Genomic DNA, 6,694 nt, shown 5'->3' on the forward strand with positions numbered 1-6,694 from the left:
AGCTTCTGAGTGCTTCTGGACAAAAGTAACAGCCTAAGTGACAACATGCTGTCAAAATGCTTTTCGGGCCCTGAAAACACTAAAAGTGACATGATGCTGTTTTCTGACCAACTAGTGATGAAAACCAGAAGAAACTGCCTTGCTACTATAGACTTCACCAAAGTGCATGTTTCTGGCTTGGATTCTAGCTTCTGAGTGCTTCTGGACAAAAGTAACAGCCTAAGTGACAACATGCTGTCAAAATGCTTTTCGGGCCCTGAAAACACTAAAAGTGACATGTTGCTGTTTTCTGAGCAACTAGTGATGAAAACCAGAAGAAACTGCCTTGCTACTATAGACTTCACCAAAGTACATGTTTCTGGCTTGGATTCTAGCTTCTGAGTGCTTCTGGACAAAAGTAACAGCCTAAGTGACAACATGCTGTCAAAATGCTTTTCGGGCCCTGAAAACACTAAAAGTGACATGTTGCTGTTTTCTGACCAACTAGTGATGAAAACCAGAAGAAACTGCCTTGCTACTATAGACTTCACCAAAGTGCATGTTTCTGGCTTGGATTCTAGCTTCTGAGTGCTTCTGGTGAAAAGTAACAGCCTAAGTGACAACATGCTGTCAAAATGCTTTTCGGGCCCTGAAAACACTAAAAGTGACATGTTGCTGTTTTCTAAATAACTAGTGAAGAAAACCACAGGAAACTGCCTTGCTACTATAGACTTCACCAAAGTGCATGTTTCTGGCTTGGATTCTAGCTTCTGAGTGCTTCTGGTGAAAAGTAACAGCCTAAGTGACAACATGCTGTCAAAATGCTTTTCGGGCCCTGAAAACACTAAAAGTGACATGTTGCTGTTTTCTAAATAACTAGTGAAGAAAACCACAGGAAACTGCCTTGCTACTATAGAATTCACCAAAGTACATGTTTCTGGCTTGGATACTTGTTTCTGAGTGCTTCTGGTTTAAAGTAACAGCCTAAGTGACAACATGCTGTCAAAATGCTTTTCGGGCCCTGAAAACACTAAAAGTGACATGTTGCTGTTTTCTGACCAACTAGTGATGAAAACCAGAAGAAACTGCCTTGCTACTATAGACTTCACAAAAGTACATGTTTCTGGCTTGGAAACGTGTTTCTGAGTGCTTCTGGACAAAAGTAACAGCCTAAGTGACAACATGCTGTCAAAATGCTTTTCGGGCCCTGAAAACACTAAAAGTGACATGTTGCTGTTTTCTGACCAACTAGTGATGAAAACCAGAAGAAACTGCCTTGCTACTATAGACTTCACCAAAGTACATGTTTCTGGCTTGGAAACGTGTTTCTGAGTGCTTCTGGACAAAAGTAACAGCCTAAGTGACAACATGCTGTCAAAATGCTTTTCGGGCCCTGAAAACACTAAAAGTGACATGTTGCTGTTTTCTGACCAACTAGTGATGAAAACCAGAAGAAACTGCCTTGCTACTATAGACTTCACCAAAGTACATGTTTCTGGCTTGGATTCTAGCTTCTGAGTGCTTCTGGACAAAAGTAACAGCCTAAGTGACAACATGCTGTCAAAATGCTTTTCGGGCCCTGAAAACACTAAAAGTGACATGTTGCTGTTTTCTGACCAACTAGTGATGAAAACCAGAAGAAACTGCCTTGCTACTATAGACTTCACCAAAGTGCATGTTTCTGGCTTGGATTCTAGCTTCTGAGTGCTTCTGGACAAAAGTAACAGCCTAAGTGACAACATGCTGTCAAAATGCTTTTCGGGCCCTGAAAACACTAAAAGTGACATGTTACTGTTTTCTAAATAACTAGTGAAGAAAACCACAGGAAACTGCCTTGCTACTATAGAATTCACCAAAGTACATGTTTCTGGCTTGGATACTTGTTTCTGAGTGCTTCTGGACAAAAGTAACAGCCTAAGTGACAACATGCTGTCAAAATGCTTTTCGGGCCCTGAAAACACTAAAAGTGACATGCTGTTGTTTTCTGACCAACTAGTGATGAAAACCAGAAGAAACTGCCTTGCTACTATAGACTTCACCAAAGTGCATGTTTCTGGCTTGGATTCTAGCTTCTGAGTGCTTCTGGACAAAAGTAACAGCCTAAGTGACAACATGCTGTCAAAATGCTTTTCGGGCCCTGAAAACACTAAAAGTGACATGTTGCTGTTTTCTGACCAACTAGTGATGAAAACCAGAAGAAACTGCCTTGCTACTATAGACTTCACCAAAGTACATGTTTCTGGCTTGGATTCTAGCTTCTGAGTGCTTCTGGACAAAAGTAACAGCCTAAGTGACAACATGCTGTCAAAATGCTTTTCGGGCCCTGAAAACACTAAAAGTGACATGTTGCTGTTTTCTGACCAACTAGTGATGAAAACCAGAAGAAACTGCCTTGCTACTATAGACTTCACCAAAGTGCATGTTTCTGGCTTGGATTCTAGCTTCTGAGTGCTTCTGGACAAAAGTAACAGCCTAAGTGACAACATGCTGTCAAAATGCTTTTCGGGCCCTGAAAACACTAAAAGTGACATGATGCTGTTTTCTGACCAACTAGTGATGAAAACCAGAAGAAACTGCCTTGCTACTATAGACTTCACCAAAGTGCATGTTTCTGGCTTGGATTCTAGCTTCTGAGTGCTTCTGGACAAAAGTAACAGCCTAAGTGACAACATGCTGTCAAAATGCTTTTCGGGCCCTGAAAACACTAAAAGTGACATGTTGCTGTTTTCTGAGCAACTAGTGATGAAAACCAGAAGAAACTGCCTTGCTACTATAGACTTCACCAAAGTACATGTTTCTGGCTTGGATTCTAGCTTCTGAGTGCTTCTGGACAAAAGTAACAGCCTAAGTGACAACATGCTGTCAAAATGCTTTTCGGGCCCTGAAAACACTAAAAGTGACATGTTGCTGTTTTCTGACCAACTAGTGATGAAAACCAGAAGAAACTGCCTTGCTACTATAGACTTCACCAAAGTGCATGTTTCTGGCTTGGATTCTAGCTTCTGAGTGCTTCTGGTGAAAAGTAACAGCCTAAGTGACAACATGCTGTCAAAATGCTTTTCGGGCCCTGAAAACACTAAAAGTGACATGTTGCTGTTTTCTAAATAACTAGTGAAGAAAACCACAGGAAACTGCCTTGCTACTATAGACTTCACCAAAGTGCATGTTTCTGGCTTGGATTCTAGCTTCTGAGTGCTTCTGGTGAAAAGTAACAGCATAAGTGACAACATGCTGTCAAAATGCTTTTCGGGCCCTGAAAACACTAAAAGTGACATGTTGCTGTTTTCTAAATAACTAGTGAAGAAAACCACAGGAAACTGCCTTGCTACTATAGAATTCACCAAAGTACATGTTTCTGGCTTGGATACTTGTTTCTGAGTGCTTCTGGTTTAAAGTAACAGCCTAAGTGACAACATGCTGTCAAAATGCTTTTCGGGCCCTGAAAACACTAAAAGTGACATGTTGCTGTTTTCTGACCAACTAGTGATGAAAACCAGAAGAAACTGCCTTGCTACTATAGACTTCACAAAAGTACATGTTTCTGGCTTGGAAACGTGTTTCTGAGTGCTTCTGGACAAAAGTAACAGCCTAAGTGACAACATGCTGTCAAAATGCTTTTCGGGCCCTGAAAACACTAAAAGTGACATGTTGCTGTTTTCTGACCAACTAGTGATGAAAACCAGAAGAAACTGCCTTGCTACTATAGACTTCACCAAAGTACATGTTTCTGGCTTGGAAACGTGTTTCTGAGTGCTTCTGGACAAAAGTAACAGCCTAAGTGACAACATGCTGTCAAAATGCTTTTCGGGCCCTGAAAACACTAAAAGTGACATGTTGCTGTTTTCTGACCAACTAGTGATGAAAACCAGAAGAAACTGCCTTGCTACTATAGACTTCACCAAAGTACATGTTTCTGGCTTGGATTCTAGCTTCTGAGTGCTTCTGGACAAAAGTAACAGCCTAAGTGACAACATGCTGTCAAAATGCTTTTCGGGCCCTGAAAACACTAAAAGTGACATGTTGCTGTTTTCTGACCAACTGGTGATGAAAACCAGAAGAAACTGCCTTGCTACTATAGACTTCACCAAAGTGCATGTTTCTGGCTTGGATTCTAGCTTCTGAGTGCTTCTGGTGAAAAGTAACAGCCTAAGTGACAACATGCTGTCAAAATGCTTTTCGGGCCCTGAAAACACTAAAAGTGACATGTTGCTGTTTTCTAAATAACTAGTGAAGAAAACCACAGGAAACTGCCTTGCTACTATAGAATTCACCAAAGTACATGTTTCTGGCTTGGATACTTGTTTCTGAGTGCTTCTGGTTTAAAGTAACAGCCTAAGTGACAACATGCTGTCAAAATGCTTTTCGGGCCCTGAAAACACTAAAAGTGACATGTTGCTGTTTTCTGACCAACTAGTGATGAAAACCAGAAGAAACTGCCTTGCTACTATAGAATTCACCATACCACATGTTTCTGGCTTGGAAACTTATTTCTGAGTGCTTCTGGTGAAAAGTAACAGCCGAAGTGACAACATGCTCTCAAAATGCTTTTCGGGCCCTGAAAACACTAAAAGTGACATGTTGCTGTTTTCTGACCAACTAGTGATGAACACCAGAAGAAACTGCCTTGCTACTATAGACTTCACCAAAGTGCATGTTTCTGGCTTGGATTCTAGCTTCTGAGTGCTTCTGGTGAAAAGTAACAGCCTAAGTGACAACATGCTGTCAAAATGCTTTTCGGGCCCTGAAAACACTAAAAGTGACATGTTGCTGTTTTCTGACCAACTGGTGATGAAAACCAGAAGAAACTGCCTTGCTACTATAGACTTCACCAAAGTGCATGTTTCTGGCTTGGATTCTAGCTTCTGAGTGCTTCTGGTGAAAAGTAACAGCCTAAGTGACAACATGCTGTCAAAATGCTTTTCGGGCCCTGAAAACACTAAAAGTGACATGTTGCTGTTTTCTAAATAACTAGTGAAGAAAACCACAGGAAACTGCCTTGCTACTATAGAATTCACCAAAGTACATGTTTCTGGCTTGGATACTTGTTTCTGAGTGCTTCTGGTGAAAAGTAACAGCCTAAGTGACAACATGCTCTCAAAATGCTTTTCGGGCCCTGAAAACACTAAAAGTGACATGCTGTTGTTTTCTGACCAACTAGTGATGAAAACCAGAAGAAACTGCCTTGCTACTATAGAATTCACCATACCACATGTTTCTGGCTTGGAAACTTGTTTCTGAGTGCTTCTGGTGAAAAGTAACAGCCGGAGTGACAACATGCTGTCAAAATGCTTTTCGGGCCCTGAAAACACTAAAAGTGACATGTTGCTGTTTTCTGACCAACTAGTGATGAAAACCAGAAGAAACTGCCTTGCTACTATAGACTTCACCAAAGTGCATGTTTCTGGCTTGGATTCTAGCTTCTGAGTGCTTCTGGACAAAAGTAACAGCCTAAGTGACAACATGCTGTCAAAATGCTTTTCGGGCCCTGAAAACACTAAAAGTGACATGTTGCTGTTTTCTGACCAACTAGTGATGAAAACCAGAAGAAACTGCCTTGCTACTATAGACTTCACCAAAGTGCATGTTTCTGGCTTGGATTCTAGCTTCTGAGTGCTTCTGGTGAAAAGTAACAGCCTAAGTGACAACATGCTGTCAAAATGCTTTTCGGGCCCTGAAAACACTAAAAGTGACATGTTGCTGTTTTCTGACCAACTAGTGATGAAAACCAGAAGAAACTGCCTTGCTACTATAGACTTCACCAAAGTGCATGTTTCTGGCTTGGATTCTAGCTTCTGAGTGCTTCTGGACAAAAGTAACAGCCTAAGTGACAACATGCTGTCAAAATGCTTTTCGGGCCCTGAAAACACTAAAAGTGACATGTTGCTGTTTTCTGACCAACTAGTGATGAAAACCAGAAGAAACTGCCTTGCTACTATAGACTTCACCAAAGTACATGTTTCTGGCTTGGATTCTAGCTTCTGAGTGCTTCTGGACAAAAGTAACAGCCTGAGTGACAACATGCTGTCAAAATGCTTTTCGGGCCCTGAAAACACTAAAAGTGACATGTTGCTGTTTTCTGACCAACTAGTGATGAAAACCAGAAGAAACTGCCTTGCTACTATAGACTTCACCAAAGTACATGTTTCTGGCTTGGATTCTAGCTTCTGAGTGCTTCTGGACAAAAGTAACAGCCTGAGTGACAACATGCTGTCAAAATGCTTTTCGGGCCCTGAAAACACTAAAAGTGACATGTTGCTGTTTTCTGACCAACTAGTGATGAAAACCAGAAGAAACTGCCTTGCTACTATAGACTACACCAAAGTACATGTTTCTGGCTTGGATTCTAGCTTCTGAGTGCTTCTGGAAAAAAGTAACAGCCTAAGTGACAACATGCTGTCAAAATGCTTTTCGGGCCCTGAAAACACTAAAAGTGACATGATGCTGTTTTCTGACCAACTAGTGATGAAAACCAGAAGAAACTGCCTTGCTACTATAGAATTCACCAAACCACATGTTTCTGGCTTGGAAACTTGTTTCTGAGTGCTTCTGGTGAAAAGTAACAGCCTAAGTGACAACATACTGTCAAAATGCTTTTCGGGCCGTGAAAACACTAAAAGTGACATGTTGCTGTTTTCTGACCAACTAGTGATGAAAACCAGAAGAAACTGTCTTGCTACTATAGACTTCACCAAAGTGCATGTTTCTGGCTTGGATT

The sequence above is a fragment of the Epinephelus lanceolatus genome, chromosome 3 (genome assembly GCF_041903045.1).
Source record: "Epinephelus lanceolatus isolate andai-2023 chromosome 3, ASM4190304v1, whole genome shotgun sequence".
NCBI lineage: Eukaryota > Metazoa > Chordata > Actinopteri > Perciformes > Serranidae > Epinephelus > Epinephelus lanceolatus.